Source organism: Aphelocoma coerulescens, chromosome 4 (genome assembly GCF_041296385.1).
Source record: "Aphelocoma coerulescens isolate FSJ_1873_10779 chromosome 4, UR_Acoe_1.0, whole genome shotgun sequence".
NCBI lineage: Eukaryota > Metazoa > Chordata > Aves > Passeriformes > Corvidae > Aphelocoma > Aphelocoma coerulescens.
This window is the reverse complement of record NC_091017.1, coordinates 6,273,291-6,292,486: the sequence shown is the minus strand read 5'-3', so window position 1 is coordinate 6,292,486 and position 19,196 is coordinate 6,273,291. Positions and strand designations below refer to the sequence as shown.

Here is a 19,196-nt window from a genome sequence, read left to right as displayed (position 1 = left end):
ACAAAAAGAAATATCCGTTGTCATTCGTTGGTTGCGACCACAGGAAAATGGACAGAGCTCCTTTGTCTACCTGTGAGCTTCATGCCCAGATTCTTAGAGGCAGCAAGAAGTACAGCAAAAGACTGCAACAAAGAGATGGAAAAGAGTTTGATTCCCTTTATTTCACTACATGAAATGATTGTACAGACCTGTGGTTTGAGGGAAAACAGGAAAACAAAAGATCCACCGTATCCAGGCCTGATACATAAACAAAATATGCATTACTCTGAAAAGTGACTACAAAGGGAGTGCCTTGGGAGTAAGCACTACACTCAAAACTATTCCTATCTGCCATTCATTACTGTGTCAAAATTGCTGATTTCTGGAGCAGTACTTCCTGTCAGTCCTGAGATGCATCCAGAAATTTCAACGTAAAGCTGAATTTATTTTCTCTAGTGAGTGCAGCAGTCTAAATTAAGTCTCCAGTGGATTTGCAGAAGGGCAGCTTACTCAACATTTGTAAGTGGCTTTATTGGTATTCAGAAGAATTAGAATCATCTCCTCTGCTTTTCAGCAAAATCTGAAAGGCTATAGGGGAATAAATGTCACACCTCCCTCCCCAAAAGCCAGAAGCTATGGTTTTGAACAAAACCCAGGAACAAATCTGCTGACAAAAATGTCAATAAAGCTCAGGATATTTACATTTAGAACTAAATTTGTGTCTGAAAACAGTAGTTACATTTCACTGAGCTTCCATGCCCTGCCCCCTGGACACTGAATCTTCCACACAAGATCTGCCCCACATCTGCATCAACTCAGACCTTGACACCTCTCAGGGACGATCACCATAGTCTTGCCCAAGGAGCCCATCAAGCCTGAGTCCTCTGCAACTTCACAGCACTTAAGTCAGAGGGATTTTTTGACTCCATAGTTTCAGTGTTTGCTCTATCTAAAGAGGTGAGCACCACTGGTTTTGCTGATGACACCAGGCAGGAAGCTGGGAACATTTTTTCTCCCACCCCGTTTTTACCCTTCCCCCAGCACCTCATTGGATTTTGGCATCAGAGAATCAAACTGCATCATCATTTTCTTACACCTGATCCCTTGATTTTTAAAAGTCCACAAACACAAAGAGCTGCTGAAGTTTTTCCAGCTTAGCATCTGTGCCCATCAGCTCCTGTGTTTCTTTGTAATAAACTTATTAAAACTGAGTATTTTGGTTCTGTGGATTTATTACTTGGATGCTTTTCAAAGTCCTAATCTTGTGGTTTTTTGAGACATTAAAATGTTAGAGAGTTTGGGTTAATCTTTTTGCCTTTTATATTCTCATCATTTTGGTCCACTAAAAACAGAGTATAAATAACTGGCTTTACTCCTATCTGCTCTGCCTAAAGTTTTGATAACTTAAATGCAGGCAAATTCTTCCTTGAAGCCAATTAAACTGAAGACTTTTGTAAAGAACAGGACGTGAAGTGGAAAAAAACAGATATCATATATAAAACAATGCAGGATTCCATTCCTTTTACCACAATAACAGCCTTGAAGGGTTTGCTTTCACAAATAATTCAACTGCAGTGAAAGTGATATAACTCAGCTGAAATCAGAGGAACGGCCCTGAACTTTGATTCACTGTTTTGCTCAAACAGTTTAAACTTTCAGTGACGTGTGATTTAATAAAGACAAAATGGAACTGACTACCCTAGCTGCTACCAAGTAATTTAATACACCCTCTTCTCAGCTGTAGATAAACAGAAAATACCATGACAGGGCTACATCAGCTATGGAAATATTCACTTGAGAAGGAGACTGATCTTGGAAGTCCTTCTAAAGTAAAGTGAGAGCTGTTGCTCCCATGAGCTCATCCTCGCCAGCTGCAGGGCCAGGAGGAGGTGTAGGATCAGCAGTGGGGACCAGAGGGGACTGCCAGGACACAGGGCTGTGTGACAGTGCTGATGTGCCAGCCAGGAATGTGCCATCAGACCCATTAGAAGAGTCTATGCCTTACTTATGCAGCTCAAAATATAGGAGGAGAATAAATAAAACAATACAAGAACTGAAGGAGCTGAAATCTTAATATTTAGATATTTCTGAAGTATTGATATGTGCTTTATCCCTCCATGTTTATTTGAAGCTCAGGAGACTGCTAAAGAGCAAACTGATATGCCTTATTCCCAGGTTTTATACCCAAGACTGACTTACATGGGAAGTGTGATGCCACTCAGTCCTCCTTCTCACTCAGTCAGTTCCAGGCTGGTACAGAAAAACCTGGAATAAACACAGTTTTTCCTTCTTCAGTGCTGGTGTGGTTTTCAGAGGTGTGCAACAATTATTTCCGTGCCTTTTCCATGACTGCCATTTCACAGAGTAACTGATGCAAGCAAAGGGCTGGTTATAAGTTTATATATGATATATTAGGTATAAACCACTGTGCCTGCCGTTAGAAATCAGACCTTAGGTGTTAATAATGAAAGAGCCAACACCTTGGGGCACACCAGACATTACCAGGAACAGGACATGAACTTTCTAGGAATTTTCAAATTGAAAATGCCAGCAATAACAGAGGGACTGTTAAATACACCACACTTTCTCCCTTGCTGCTGCCTTTACTCAAAGAGAAATTCTAGAGGTACGAATTCGGGTAAATGAAATTTAGTTTTTGAACATTAAATTTGCATGGTAGTTATAAGAATGTACATACACAGGCATTTTGCTCAGCAACCAGGCATCTTATATTTCATTCAGAAACATACGTCTCAGAAGTATTAAAAGCAAGAAACAAATTACTCTTTTTATTCTGGACTCTATCAGTGAAATGAATTGATTGATTTTGATGGACTTATGGTCAGTACAGGAAAAATCAGAATCAACCCTGAATTTGTTGGGGTTTATTTCAGAATATACCTTTATTGAACAGTTGGCAGATCTACATATCTGTAGTCATTTATTAAACTAGTGTCAGAACTTATATGAGGCAATTCCTAGGAAATGGCACAGGACAGACAAGAGTTCTTCAAAGGACAGCTAAAAATAACCAGTAGGCAATCCCAACTGTGATAATAAACTTATACAGAAGATTCTTCAAAGAACAGTGTTATTAAAGGTTTCTCCTAAATGACCAGAAGCAAGACCTGGCCATTAAGACTGCATTTATTATTGCTGAGATAATTAGCTCTTAGAAAGCTTCTTGGAGTGTATGCAACTTCCTTTCTTCTAAGGAGAAATAATATTGTTTCCTCTCAGAAATTAACTTCATTTGCCTTCTTTACATTAGGGCCAAAGTAAATATATAATAAACCTTGGAGCCGAATTATACTTTAAATTACAAAAGAATACAAAGGCAAAAAAGGATCCTTATTCTTTAATTTTTTGCGATTTTTTTACATTTAAGACCATACAATTCATCATGTTCTCCTCATGGAGAAAGAGGTTCTAGCTAAGCAGAGGGGGCAGAAGTTGCAGAACCATATTTCCTTGTCCTTATTCTAGAAGACAAATTCAAAGACATTCTTCAGTCCTGAAGTTAGAAGAATAACCTCCCTTTGATTTAAGGGCTGAGTCAGTAAGAAAGAAAAGAAGTTTTACTTAGGTATTAGGACAGTACCTGGGATAGAGAAACTCCTCCTCAGCCTCAGTCCCTATTTCAAGCTCAATTTATTCCTTTTACCCACTAAACGTGGGAGATACGAGGTACATTTTTGCACACTCAGGCAGGATAATGAAAGGAACACTGGTATCAAATATTTGCAAAGTGAAATCAGAACATGAGGCTCTATAACCAAAGAACATCTGGATTGCAGAGGTTTAAAGGACTGTTAAGCAGTCAAGTCTGCTTTTGGAAGGCTGGAAGTTCACGTTTGGCTACTTAGTCATGGTTTTATCTGGATGCACGCATCTTCTCTGTACCTGGAAATGTTACTTCAGTGCCTGGATGTTAAGCTGGCACTCAAGCCTTAAGCCAGACATTTTGTTTCAGAGTCCTTTATTTAATTTTCCTTGTCCTTATGTGAGGATATTTCTCCCTTTCAATCCCTCTAGGGCTGGTTCACCCAGGGTTATTTGCTCTCCAAACACTCTGCTTGGAGAAGGTTGTCCGAGTCTCTGGCTCACTCCTCCTCAACCACCTCTCTGCAGTTCAGGAGGCTGAAATCAAGGAGAAACTTTATGCCTGAATGTCACCAGAGGACAAGTAAAAAATGATGTAGATGTCAAGGGTGAGGAAAGGCAAAAATATTGGGGGAAGAATCAAACTGCAGGGAAGTGAGCGAGTGGCCACTCAGCTTTTCCTATGGTGAGCCACAGGCTATGCTTCAGGCTCTTCAGAGCAAGAACAGGCCTCAGTTTGTCCTTAATTTTCATTTCTCACCTCTCTCATATCTTTCAAAATCTATATTTTTAATGTTTTTTCAAGGGGTGAGAGCAAGGAAGAGGCAATCAATTGATCGTTAATCTCCCATCTTACTGCCAGGAAGGAAAACAGTCTTTCGACAGAGTTAATTTAATTATTTTTATGGGAGACTTAAATATTATTAAGAGCATTATTTAGTAACAGGAAATCCCCAGGAGCGGAGCCACTGGAAGGCAAAACTAAGACCGTTTTCACATGAGCATTCCCGACCCTCTCTGAACAGGACTTGTACAGCCATTGCCACTTCACTTCCAGGGACAAAAATCACACCAGATGAAGGAAAAGAGAATGGGGCACTTGAAAACGAAGCAGCAGAAAGTGGATGTAATTTAACAGCCATGTTAGAAGTTTGTCTGCCTGATATTTAGTTAATTTTCTTCAGCTGGATGAATCCATGGGCTAATTTGTGTGGGTCTTCCAGTTACTACAACTCTAAATTTTCTAAAAGCTCAGATGCCTGTTGAGGTCCATGTATGCACAGAAAACAAAGAACCTGCGAATTCTGGGTTGCTGGGAGTCCTGGAAACACAGAAGTGATGACATCCTCCAGTCTGCCAAGGGAGTGTCCTTGACATGGACACCCATGTCTACATCCCCTGAACATTTGCATTGCGAGGATGAGGAGCATGGGGAAGGCATGAGGGCAGTGGGGAAGCATGGCTGCATCCTGTTAGGATCTGGTGGCCAAGCACTGAAAAGACATAAAACAAGGAGTAATGTGCATGAATAAACCCTTCTGGAGGAACAAAGAAACCTCTGCCTGGAATCTGGCCCTCATAACAAATCCTTAATGCCTCAGCCATGTTCCAGAGCTGGGTTTATTGACCTAAAATTCTAGGCACATGCGAGAGCGTTTAAGAGAGGCATGTGCTTCATGTCACACTTATCTTTCAGAGCAGGAAAAGGAGGACAATTGGTTTTCCTCCATGTTTCAGTTCCAGCCAAAACCTGAAAGGAATAATAGGCTAGTATCGAGGTCTGCGCCTTCAGGCAGTTTTTATGCTAGATAAAATTCAAACCAGAAACTGTCCTACCATAAAAACAAATGCAGAAAGATAAAAACTTTGTAGCAGAAAGTGGAAAATGAGGGTTATACACTGGATTTCCCTGTAGCTGTTTAAGTATCGGTAGGAAAGTCATGAACAGAAAGAAATTGAGCTGTAACATTTGGATCTGGATCGACTGTGCTGAAAGTTTTGATTTGGGCCCTGAAATTCTGGGTCGTTAATACAGGATATTTTGAGGCTGAGAAAATCTCACACTGAAAGAATGCGAGATCAGGTCAGCAAGGGAACATTTCCTCACATGGCACAAAAGGTGGAATCTGGAGGCATTAACCAATTCAAACACAGAGCTGACCTGGGGCTGCAGTGATATCAAAGCCAAACGAGTCCTCTTCAAAACCAGTTGATGCACTGAAGCTTTCTGTTCGCTATTTTTATTATGAAGAAACTGAGCTGAAATCCAGAACTATAATGTTTGGTTTATCAATTTACTCTGCTTTACTCAACCTCATATGTCAGGAATCTCAGTGCATCACCAGGAGTACAGATGTCAGCAGTTGGCAGCCAGTGATTTCTGGCTGCTCAGAGGTCATTTTTCTCTTGGATCCCCCCTGTGAAAGGTTTCAAATTCAGCATTAAACAATATCACATTTCATGCCTGCTTGCTTGCTACTTCAGGTCCAGGAACTAAATTTCTTCTGAAGTGTGTAACAGTAAAAGCCAGAGAGGCTCTTCTCTTTTTGATGTTGGATGTTTCCAGGTATGACTGCAGTGCCATAAACTGTTTGTACCTGTGATCAGATCACACGTTGTAAAAGTGCCAACACACACTTCTACAAATGCATCAGAAAAAGGGGGGAAAAAACCCCACAACTACATGGCTAATTTTTTATCAAAATAGGAGAATGATTAAAAAATATTTGCTGACTTCAGATTTCATTCCACCACAATGTTTTGCAGTGATTTTATTTTTACTAGTAAAGAAGTCTTTTTCATCCCTATATTATCACTTCTACATACTTGTAGCTTAGCTTGAAGGGGCAGGATTGAACAGCAATAATGGTATTCTCTGCTCCACATTTCAGCCTAGCTATAAAGATGGGACATTCTGGATTTGAAGGGAGTGAATCTGGCTAATGACAAAAAAGGAAAGTTGGACTAAAAATAGTTATTTTGCTACATATCAAATAATTTGCAGAAGATGAGTTCATGCCACAGATATGGAAAGAGAAATCCCTCAGAAAGGTGAAAGGCCATGCTTGTGCTGCTTTAGTAGCAAGCAATGATAAGGCAAGAACACACACAAAAATTGTTAAACTTTGTTTTAAAAAGGAAAAGGAAAATCGTGCTTTTAGCAGAAGATGTACTGCCTTTCCTAAAATGCTGCTACTGGAAAATCCAGCCTTTTGAGAAGATCCCACTGCATGACAGTGCCACAAAACCAAGAAATACAAAATAAAAAAATCTATAGTGAGTAGGCCTGTGTGTCTAAAGACTCAGGAATGACTCTCAGCTCCCAATATAAAGTTCTTTTCACTCTGAAAATCTATTAACAAGCACATTGAGTGCACCAGAGATCTGTGATGTCACCCAGACAGAAATGTAATGGACACTTTTCATCTGTTCTGGAGACATGTTGTAAAAGAGCAACATTATAATTAATAATTTTTTTTTTTTCCAAAAGGTGGGGAAATCTACAGTCACTTTTTGGACATCTAACCAAAGAGCTCATCATGCAGATGAACTTAATAGTATGGGGCTATGAACTGATCATCTGAGCTATTACTGCGGATGAGCATATTCTACAATCAACAATAATTAATCAGTTTCCTTAAAAGAGTTAGTATACAGTTAGTTAGTATACAGTGGGTTTCACCTCCAATAAATCAAGCTGTATGAAAACATAAACATGCAAGAGAATGTTTACAGATGGAAACTCTGACCTAAGGCTTCCAACAGACTCAGACCACCGGAGTTTTGTCCTCCTGGGGTTCACATGCCCGATGCAAAGTGCTGCCTGCATGGCACTTGGGACTCCTCAGGGCAAATCCCAAGCAAAGCCCGTTGTGTCAGGAGTCCTTAGCAAAAAGAGTGACATTCAACGTGGCAACGATGTGTCAGTGAGCGAAATTTTGGACCCCAAAGAGCAGTGTTGCTCAATAGGTGCCAGAGATAAGCATTTGTGAGTGGTTACACAGACAAATGCCCACAATTCATTTCTCAGCAGCAGCATTCATTCCAGCAGATGTTTTTTAACTGAGAGGACAAAAAAAAGTAAAGTAATGGAGCTTCTTTCCTACAGCTATTAGTTGGATGTTAAGGATGAATGGAGGAGGAAAATTAGGGAAAGGCCTGTAGCAATCAACTAAACTGAGCTGCTGAAGTCAGAATAGACATTATTGCAGTGGGGAAAGAGCTTCCATACAAGCTACACGAAAACAGTTTGCAATTTAAGGAACACAAAATGCACAAAAGAGCAACAAAATGTTATGATTTATATTATTAGTTGTTTTCTCAGCTTCCCTTGCAGGGGGACAATGAATCCCCCTGAAGGAGATGACAAGCTCAGCGTATCAGACCTTAAGTGTTGCATTAATGGGAAGGGAGGGGGAAGGAGAGGTGAGGCAAAGCTGATGAGTCCCTTTACAACTTTACTTCAAAAGCTACCATGAATGCATTTTAAGAAAGTATGTGTTTGCATTTCTCACTGGAGAGTGGCTCATACAGCAAGCTTCAATACACACGTCCATCAAGGCAAATCAAATACACAAACATAAATAAACTAAAATAAATTAAAGAAATGAAATAAAACATAAAATAAAAAATTAAAATAAAATAAAACAAAATAAAATATATGTTTAAAACACTGTTAAAAAGAAAAGGAATGGAAATTCCACAGATAAGTGCAAAGTGAAACAGTGCAAAGTGCACAGTGCAAAGTGAAAGTATTCTATTTTCATTCACTCATTATGTAATGAATGATTCTGTATGATCTTATATTTTCTCAGTGGGCCTTCTAACATAATCTGTATTACATGGGCTTTCTAATAATAATCTATATTATCACATACCCTAATAATAATATATGGGCTTTCTAATAATAATCACCTATTATTAATTCATTGTGTAATCATTCCATGATTCCATAGCATGTTGTCTCAATGGGCCTTTCAGCCTGTTAATGCAAATTCTCACATCAAGTGTCTCACGGCGCCACTAAATTCACAAAAACCATTCCCACCAACTCTCACTTAGGGTGGAAGCAGACCCACACTTGCTGGATGAGCAGCACTCCAGGACAGGATGGCCACATCCAGGGGATGCTCCATGGGCTCTTGGAGCAGAGGGACACCAGCCAGCATCTCCCTGTTGATGGCAGAGACAGCAGCACAGGCACTTGCCCATGCACACCTGGCTGCAGTACCAGAGGCAGTCCAAATCACCAGCTAATTTTTTTCCCCCTGGTCCACTTATAGGAACATAGATAGGTGATTACAGGGCCTGTAAAAGCTGTATACATGGCTTTCATGACTTTAGTTTTTAATGGAAATGGTATATTCCGTCATTTCAGCCAAAAAAGCTCAAACATTTACTTTGGAAAAAAGTCATAAAGAGCCAGAGCTGCCACCGAAATGCAGCAAAGATAAACATTATTTTATGGTAACTGATTGATAAGGCAGATTTGAAAAGTTTAAAACAAAACAAAACAAGAGCCTTGCAAGCCTGAGGTAATTTTTATTTATTTCTCTGCCATGAATTACCTCTTTATCCTTTGTGCACAGAGAGAAAAAGTGGATTCCTTTTGGTCTCTGGCACAACGCACATGTTATAAACACTACTTTTTACAGTCTCTTTAGCTCATTAAGGTATCAAAAGTTTCCCTCAGTTTCCTTCTGTGTAGGATGCTGGGCACTGTTGTACATGGGATGCTTGGCAGAGGCTTCAAGTGTTTTACTTGCCAAACCTCTCATGCCAAGTTTGCCTTTGAAGTTTTTGCCTACTTGCCCGAGGACCACTCTGTCCCGTGGTAATCCCATTTCCAACCAAAAGGCTTAACCATGAAAAGGTTCTTTGACCCATCTAATTCCTGGAGACAGAGACTCTGTTGCCATATATCAGGGGAAAATGCCCCAACAAGTCTTTGATTAATCTGATACCTTGTCAGGGAATGGGTGGGTTGTTGCTCTTCCAGCAGCTGTCTGCTGTGGAAAACAGCTCTAAATCAGTCAGTGACATGAGTTTCCTCGTTCCTCCTGATCTGAAAAAGGAGCAAGAAAGAGAGCCAGGTTCACAGCTACATTCTAGAAAAATCTAGCAAGACCTTCATCACAGGGTGGCAGATTTCTACAGCTGTGACAGAGCACTGAAATGATGATCTTGGAATCATGCTCCATGGACAAATATGGATTAAAATTTGGAAAATTTTTAAATCTTTTTCAAGAAAAATCTTTTTTTGTAGGCTGTTAACAACTAAGTTTCAAATATTCCTGGCCTGGAAATGAGTAGTTGTACTTCATACCTTGCCAAAAGCTGGGGGAAAGCAGTTGGTCTTTGCATGTACTGTGAAGACATCCAGGAAGACAAGGCTTTTGAATGAGCTTGTTCTTGAAACCCAACAGCAAACCTTTTGGTGATCCATACTAGGGACTAAAACACCATAATGTTGCCTGAATAAAAATCACATGCCAGCTCATTTCAAGGAAATCCATGTCAGGTGTGTCTATTGACTTACCCACGTTAAGAACAGTGGCTCTGTTGGTTTGTGCTGGAGATCTGGGTCACTGCTCACGTCAGACCCAAGGAACTGCAATTTATAGAGAGTGGACTGCAGTGAACCAAGGAAAAAGAAGAAATGTGCTATCCTGTGGGACCATCTGAAAGCCCTTAAATAGCATAATTGAACTTTTAACTAAAACCTGTTAAATTGAAATTATGAACTGATTATTCCTTCTCTATTCTGGTTGGCTTTCTACAGAAATTTTACTAATTCTTCTCTAATCATCTCTGCTTATTTCTTCTGTTGACTGCTTCCCATTTCTTTTTATTGCCTTTTCCTCCTTTCTTTAAAACCCTTTAGGTCTCAGTCTTTCTACAACATGAAAACTGGTTTGATTTACTTAATATCCACTTATTTTTGTGCTTCTGGATAGTCTCATGTGGAAGCTTACTGAGGATCCATCCTGTTGCTGTGCGAGATTGTTGCACCTATATTAATGGTTTTCATTTTCATAGTATTTGAAGGTCCTAGCAAAGCCAGATTTGTAACAAATAGGGGTTATTCAGAATTCACTGAACAATAGAAGGTAAAGACTCCACTGTTTTAAACTAGGAGATTTTCCTTGAATAAGCAAAACATTTTGTGCACTGCATCTTGAGAGAGTTTGCCATGATTTTTTTTGCCCCAGGTGTTGAGTATGGAGCCTCTGGATATTTGCTTTCTGGACCTGCTCTGCACCTGAGGCCTTAACTGAATTTCTTTATTTAAAGACTAAAACCCAAGGTTCCTGTTGACCTGATCACTGTCTTTCAGAACAGAGCAAGCATTAGCAAACTTGTCTTTAAAGCTTTACGTCAGTGAAACCTGAAGAAATTAATTTAAATCATATTCATGGGAAAGATGTATTACAAATGGAATGTCACTAAATTAAAGACCAAATGTTTATAAAACTCACATGAAACTACATGAATCGAGAACATTTTGCTCTCCCATTCATAGAGGAGATAATAGAAAAAAAAATAATAGAAGAATAAATGTAAAAATAAAAAAGCCAAAGGTTTTGTTTGTGCCCAAATTAGTGTATAGATTGATGCACAGATTTATATGAAATCATGACTATATATCTATGTATCTATATATAGTGTCCTCAAAAGCTATGGGAAAGCTGTACTGTAACAATTAGGCTTCTCATGTAGCAGTTAACCTTTTTCTGTTTCACAGACAATTAAATATGCAGTTACTTCTCAGTCATCACATTAACATGACTGCTCCTTCAGAGCTTTCTCTCTGGCTCCAAACACTTCATGCTCTAGATACTGCAGCTCCCAGTACTTAAAAATGATTTACACAGATTACACAATGCCTCATTTATGTATAAAAATTATACAAATGCACTGGAGTATGAATTGGCAAAACAGAGTCAGCTTTATGCAGTACATTTTCCAGTTTCCATAGTATTTTCCTAATTTTGTCAAGTTAATTCATGTACTGCAAGACACTTGACTTTAAAACAGACTCTGATTGTTGGTTCAAGAGCATTATAATGAATGTTATTTGTTCCCCTTCGTTATTATGCATTTGTAAATGCCGACAGTCATATTCCACCAAAGGAAAATAGTTTCCTACCATAGGAGAACCCTGGTTCTTTCCCTCAAATCTGTGTGTTTTCCTTCATGAAGACAAGCCTCTTAAAACTTAACCATCAGATGGCACCAAGACAGACCACAGAATTTCTTACACTGATCCTGATGCTATTTCTGATACACATCCTAGTTCCCCAGTCATATCTTTTTTACCAATCCTTTCCTACTCTTCTATTTCACCTCCTACCATGCTGGGTTTTATACTGCTGCCAGATGGTATTTCAGTTTAAATCACTGTACTAGCCAAAGAATTGACCATCCAGGTCATGCTGAAAAATACGGGAGGCTGTGGTTCACTGGGATAAATAATCACCAAGAGCTGCACCCCAGTACGCAAAGTAACAACCAGCAAAGGTCTTGGCAGCTGCCAGCCTCAAAAAGAAAAAAAAAATTGGAAGAATGTCCAAACTATTGTTAACAGAATCTGAATATTTCCCAGCTTTTCCTGAGTGATTGTTATAAAACTGACATTTCCCTGAGTGACTATTATAAAACTGACATGTCTCTGGGTATTTCTGCCCCCTCTTTCTCCTCTGGTACAGCCAGGAGCAGTAGGATGCTCACCTGGCCACCAAAGCACCATACCCTGAACAACATCAAGACAAAAATACTCCTCTTTCTCCTAAAGTTTGGTGTTTTCTTGCTGCTAAATACCATTGAAGCTCAGGGCTGGTGGTTTCACCACAGCTTTTACCCCAATTCATCATTAGCTGCCCTCTCTATTGGTCATTACTCCTTAACTATGTTCAGTGGTTCCATCTGTGAAAAGCACCCTGGGTGCATTTTAAAGCATTGTAGGAGTATGTTGAAGAAAATATTAGCAATGACCTTTTATTTTCTCTCTCTCTAATGGGTGCTGTATGCTATTTGCACTTTTAGAGCAAAGGCTATTTCAACTTTTTTCCATTATATAATTCTCCTCCCCCCCACCAATGGTTTATAACTGTGCAATAAAAATTCACTCAGTTTGAATCTTGGCAAACAAGGTTTTAAGTTGGAAAAAAAGTCACTAAAGCCAAGCTGGAGCTTAAAGAGTGTAAAATATGAAGGAAACTGAATTTTCTTAAATACATTTTTGTGCTTACACAAACGAAAAACAGATTAATTTTTTATATTTATTGAACTTTGATTGCCATACACAAAATAAGTTCACTGTTGAGTGTGTTTTTCTTGGTCCAAAAACACAGGCATATTAGGTACATTATTTATTGTCAGACTATGGAAAAGAGAAAGGTGGTACCTAGGAAAGAAAAATAATCATATGAATAATTAACTTAAGCTTGAAATAAAGCTCATAATATGAGGTTTTCCCAAGGTTGTCTATTTAAGTAATGAGCCAAAGCATTCATTTAAATGAAATGCAAACTATGTACCAGTCTGAAAAACTCTGGGGCCTATTTAAATGCACCATGGGTGATGTATCATATGTTTATCATAGTTTTACTCATCACTAGGATGCCTTCAAGGAATCTACTGAAAGAAAATGCTCTGATACATCTCTTAGTTGCATTAGAAGAGAGATTGGTGACACAGACTTAAAACATCCAACAGCTCCGGATGAGTGCACCAGAATAGTCAGAATGGCACTGTAGCTAAAAGGAAACCTGAAACACTACAAGCTGTTCACAAAACCTGACTTTTTGTGACTAAACAAACCCCTTTTGGATGCCACAAAAGGCAGAATAATTATTTTATCACTTTGATCTCAGTGAGGGAAGGTGCTGCCACCAGAAAAGCATCTCAAAGTGCCCAGAACTTGGTCATTCAGCTGTGTGAAGCAGGTGAATGATGTTTCAAAGCCAAATAGATAAAAAAAGTCTCAGTTTGAAAACACAAGAAAGGTGTCTCATTTGCTATCTTTACACAGTCTATTTTATGGCTTTTCTGTGTTCAAGCAGAAGGAGCTATGAGCTCTGGAATAATACCTGAAAGGATTTTACCTGCAATCATTGTAAAAAATTGCCAGACCAGGGGCTTAATTAGAGATGAAAAAATTATAAAGCATTTAGTTCTATTAATAATCTTCATATATAAAAATAAAAGTGCCTGAGAAAGAAGATGAGGAGAAACAGGGGCACAAAGCCAAGATCCAAAGTGAATCCAATGGTGACAAGTCCCATATGGAACTCCAGAAGTATTTCTGCTGTGAAAGATGCTTTGAACTCTCCTCTGAGTGCAACAAGCTCCCCTCTGCCCAGTCAAATGCTGAAGACATAAAGGATTTCCCCCTATCCGTTTGCTTGCCTTTGTCAAGTAGTTATATATGTTTCTGGTAGCTATATGATTCTTTCAATCAAAATACTTCAGACTTGGGGAGCTGAAGAAGACTTCCTCAGTGCAGTTTGATTATTTTTTTCATTTTCTCCCCAAAACAATGCCCATGTAGAATTAAAAACTAGTGCTTAATGGTTAGAATAAAGGTCCAAGAGTCACAGTTTTTATTGCTAATGTTTCCACACAGTTGTTCTCTGGCTGTGGCAAGTCATTTACTTAGTTTCTCCTAATTTCTAACTTTACACTGATGTAAGATGTATAATATATCTAATATATAATTATGCAGCATACATTCTATGTTCTATAAATATAGAATAAATAAATACACAAGGTAGACATTGTAAAGAACTTTGAAGGCCTTCAGTAGAGGTGCTTAAATGACATATTCAATAAGCACAATTTCAATAGTATTTCAAGGCATTGTGTGCCATGGATAACAGAGAACTAAAGGAGTACAATAAAATTTCTCAAGAGTTTTAATCTCATATAGAGATCTCATAGATTTGGTGCAGTGTTGCACCAAAAACGAGCTGGTGGAATATAGTCTGTACTTCTCTTCAGAGATTAATATTCATGAGAAACTAAGAAATGGATTCCATTTTGTACTGTTTCCCACAACAGTCTGACACAAAATATATCAGGAGAACTTTGGCAAGGGTCTCATATAATAAAATATTCACTTTACAAAGCAGAAAGTGTGCCCCGCGCTCTTCCATAAATCTACTATAATAGGCACTTGTGGCAAAAAATACATTTCTGAACACATAGAAAACACAGATTACAGCATAATCATGATGTAATTGGTTGAGAGCCACCATGGCTGTTTTCTGCTGCAAGCCATATAAAAGCTTTCGGACTATTTTAAGTTCAGGGCGGAATGAAGTGAGAGGAAGCCTCCGCAGATTTAACTTTGCTGGAAGTCACATGAGCAGATGAAATGAGATCAACTTGTAAAGTGGAGGCAAGCTGTGGCTGGAAAGATTTCCTCATGGCTTCTGCCTTCATAAGCTCAGAGGAGAGCTAAAGCCATGTAGACCATTACTGTGTAGTTAGTGAGCACATCATCCTTATTTTCAACCATGCTGCACTCTTACATCAAGTTAATAAGGTCTGGATGGGGCTCCTTCACTGATCAGCACAGCAAGGTAACCCTGAAATGTCCAAAATACCAGTGCAGGAGTTCCCAACCAGTCCTGTACGTCTGGCTGACTCTATGAGCAAACAAGGGGATTTTTTTCCAGGAAGAAGTATTGCAAATCACTCAGAAATGTGCTGCATCAATCCAAAACATTTATAATCATTTGACTTTGGTTTTTGGGCACATGATTTACATTTGCACATGCACACAGGCAGACAGATCCTCCCTGTCTCTCCCTCCTTCTCTCATGCTTTCCTATAAAAGCAGTTGCTATTTCCTGACTGGCTTCCTTCCAAATTTGTGAACTAATTTAATTTGGCACCTTTTAACTCATTCCATTATGCCCACCACAAACCTTGCCTAGGGAAAAATAAAAAAAAAAAAAAAAGAGAGAGAAAAAACCCATGGGATCAAAGAAATGAGGTGGACAGAGAAGAAAACTGAATGACCAGGGATCCAAGCATATCAATGCTAGTGTATAAAACATATGGGGCTACCAAAATTGTGCATCCTGTGTGCCATGCACTTCTACAGAGCCAAAGGTGTGAGCTAGGAATGACAAACTCTGCAAGTTTCCCAATCTGAGCCCACTGTGGCACCTATGTGACATAGAGCCCCAAGTCAACATCTGCACACAACCTTCTTTGGAAATGCCTCCAATCTCTCCAAGCATCGTTACGTGGGGCTGATAAATCCCCCATCATCAGGAGATGGTCCACGCCATTACGGGATACTGCCACACTCCCATGAGAATAGGTGGGAAATCCTGGGACTTTCTGGAGGTTTCCAGGTGCTGTGGGGAGGCAAAGACCCCCACACCTCTCTGCCAGGTGACAGCATCCCCCTGGGAGCAGTGAGGAAACGACAAGCAAAGTGTGACTGTCACAGCTGGGCTCCGGCACCGGTGCGGTGTCAGCACAGCTGTGTGCTCCCCCCCTTCCCACAGCCCAGCTGTGTGAGGGAAGTGTCCCAGCATCACCACCAAGGAAACGTGTAGCTGCACTGGAAAGACATTCTGCTTCTTTCCCAGGAGCTCTTTGAGCAGCTCAGAGCAGTCCTTCAAAAGGTGTAAGACATTTGGTAACTGACATGAATAGTGCAATTTTTTCTCATACTACCAGGAAGAAAATAACTCCACTTTTAGCTCTTGACTGCCTAAAAACACCTCAAGAAAAAGATTCAAAATACTTAAATTAGATCAACCCAACTGCCCCCTCTCCAGCTAGTAAAGGATCAGGATCCCTCATGCAGCAGATGTACAATTTATGTGGCACATCCACAGATCTTTTAAACACCTCCAGGGCTGCTGATTCCAGCTCCTTCCCTGGGCAGCCTATTCCAATGTTTGGCAACCCGTTCAGTGAAGAGATTTTTCCTAATATCCAATCTCAGCCTTCCCAGTGCAGCTTGAGGCTGTTTCCTCTTGTCCTGTCACTTGTTACTTTGAAGCAAGAGACCGATCCCTTCCTCCCAGAGAAGTCTGGAACAGACTTTGATCAGTATTTGGTTTCTCAGAGTTACTACAGCCCTGTACTGATTCTTCTGCACAGTCAATGACTTTGGGGTCAGGAGTGGAGTTACTTAGTGTGTCACATGACAAATTCAGGATTTGCAGCTGAAGTGGCAAAAAAAACCTGATCCACCCAGCCAAAAGAGAGGCTTACATGGAATTATCCATGAGCCCCCACCAGGATGAGGGTGGGAAGGTGGGCATGGCTGCAGAGGGGGTAACAAGTGTTCCAATGTTCTGCAATGAGATTATCTCATATAAACAGTCACTTGAGATTCATCTCTGCATGTTATCACTGCTAGTCTTGTCAGAAGCAGTGTCTGAGCCACTACAGTGATGTTATACAGGACTTGCACATTTTCACAGTTCCAAAAATCCCCCTCTCCCACAAGGACAACTCCCAAATGAACTAAGATTGTTGTCAGAGTAAAACAATAAGAAACCTAAACAAAACTCCCCAAATTGCTGCTGCCTTGTAACCAGAATTTCCCAGCATTACCTGTCAACATTGGGGATGGAAAAACCTGAAAGTTTTTGTCTTTTTCTTCTCTGTATGGTGCTAAAGAAATCTGGGAATGGTCCCAACTCACCTGTTGAGCACACAGCCATCCCACCTCCTGTCTGCATCAGCCTGACAAGCGTGCTTATCCTTCTTACAATGAGGTTCCCTTTCTGTTTCTGTAAATTATTTTTATGAGTTCAGAATAACAGTGGACAGGCGAAATGTCTCAGGAAAGACAATGCAGCCTCTCTGAGAACACATTTTCTTGCTTAGAATATTGAGAGAGTTGGAGCACATTGGGGACAGTAGGAGCATAGGAAAATGGTTTTTCACTCACTCAGGAGAAAAAGAATGCAGCTTTCAGTCAGAGTATTGACACCACTACAACTAAAAGCAAGCACTTTGCAAATTGTTGACTATATTTTTTCAAAATCTTGATTAAGCTTTGTTCTCAGAGCCTCATCCATTGAATCCTAAGCTCATGTAGGTTATCTAAGAAGGAAAGTTTATACCCATGACGCCATGATGATTTTTTGCCTTTTCTTTTATATCCTTTTAATATACCTTTTTACAACTTCTATATTCTTAGTGTTTTTAGCCTACATTCTTAGACTTACTTGTCAAGCTAGGAGAGTAAACATCTTAGAAGCTTCATAGCTGGGGATCAGTGTGCCCCAGACCCCAAGGTCCTCTCCAGAACACATTCTGTAAACTAAGATAGAACCATCCAGGGGAAGGTTCCTTGGGGAGGAGGGGCTCATTCAAGCCTCTCATTGGGGAATTTTTGATAGATATGCTAATTAGTAACACCTATAATGTTATACCAGGTCTTTTGTGGGTGTGCATTGTGGTGTTCATTTGGGTTCATTCCACCTGGACATAGTGCATCTAAGGATCCTTAAAATAAATACAGAGGTAAGATCCCTTTTTCCCTTCTAACCATGTTTGACTCTTGATTTTAAGACCAGGAAAAGGCATCACCCACTTGCAGAAAAACAAAAAGAAGTGGAAATCTCACAATGTCTGGACTGCCTTACTAACAAAGATGTAAAAGTAATTTTTTCAATATATATCTGTAACTTTTAAACTCACTTAAATGGGATCCTATTTAGGGAATGTCATCTGAAGCTTACAGAATTTTCTGATTTGCTTTAATCTGGAATGCCTACCTGAAAAACAGACTAAATAGAAGCTCAATAGAATCTCTAAATAATGTGTTGGTTAGAAAAACTTGTTGGGTAACTTTGCTAATTAACCTCACTAACACTTTTTTCAGAAGACTTATCTCTTTCTTACGTACACTGACATCCCTCTACCTTTAGCAATACACCATTCTTAAACCTGGAAAAGAAACCCTAATTCCAAAATTCCTCTTCAATAAAGAAAAACCCACATATGTCTTAGGCATCTTTTCCAGTCACCAGCTCACAGTTGTTTGAGTCCACTATAACCAACTCCTTCCATTAATCTAGTGGCCCTAGTTTAATATCAAAATTAGGAAAACTTTCTTTTTTCTCCTTGAATAGAAGGCAAATTGTAGAAACAAACAAAATCATTACAAAAAAAGATACTGTTAAAAAAATATGTTACTACAGTGCTGTAATATAATAGTTTCAAATTATATCTTGTAGAACTGTGATATAGAGGCACCTCCTGATAAATTTGTTAGAGGTTATTCATAATCATAACTGAATGCCCATCTATACATAAGTACACAAACTAGACAACCTTCTCCTTTTCCTCCACTTGTCAATGCCTTTTCAATACCTTGTCTCCAAAGGAAAGCCTCTACACACAGTATCTTCATATTGTTATATGACTAACAAACTTTCTGCCACTGTTCACATAGAAATAAATTTAAACTAGATTTCATACATATATGTCTCTCTTTGAAATGAAAACTGAAATTTATTCCTCTCCACTTTATTTTGAAACTGGCTTTTTTTTTTTTCTTTTTTAATTGTGTCTAGAAACAATTCTGCTTGAAACATTCAAAGCACAAGGCTGTTTTCAATAGATTGACA

At 39.3% G+C, this 19,196-nt stretch overlaps 1 long non-coding RNA gene across 2 annotated transcripts; it reads right to left on the bottom strand.

Annotated features, from left to right (window-relative positions):
- Positions 1-5,906: 5,906 nt before the first annotated feature.
- LOC138108918 (uncharacterized) lies at positions 5,907-12,425 on the bottom strand. Of its 2 annotated transcripts, XR_011150121.1 has the most exons (5): positions 12,313-12,425; positions 10,121-10,213; positions 9,908-10,035; positions 9,546-9,646; positions 5,907-5,999 (listed from the first exon to the last, which is right to left on the bottom strand). It is a non-coding gene; the product is annotated as an uncharacterized lncRNA (long non-coding RNA). The 2 variants fall into 2 exon arrangements; XR_011150120.1 differs by lacking the exon at positions 5,907-5,999 and having other exon boundaries at positions 9,117-9,646.
- Between the last annotated feature and the right edge of the window lie 6,771 nt (positions 12,426-19,196).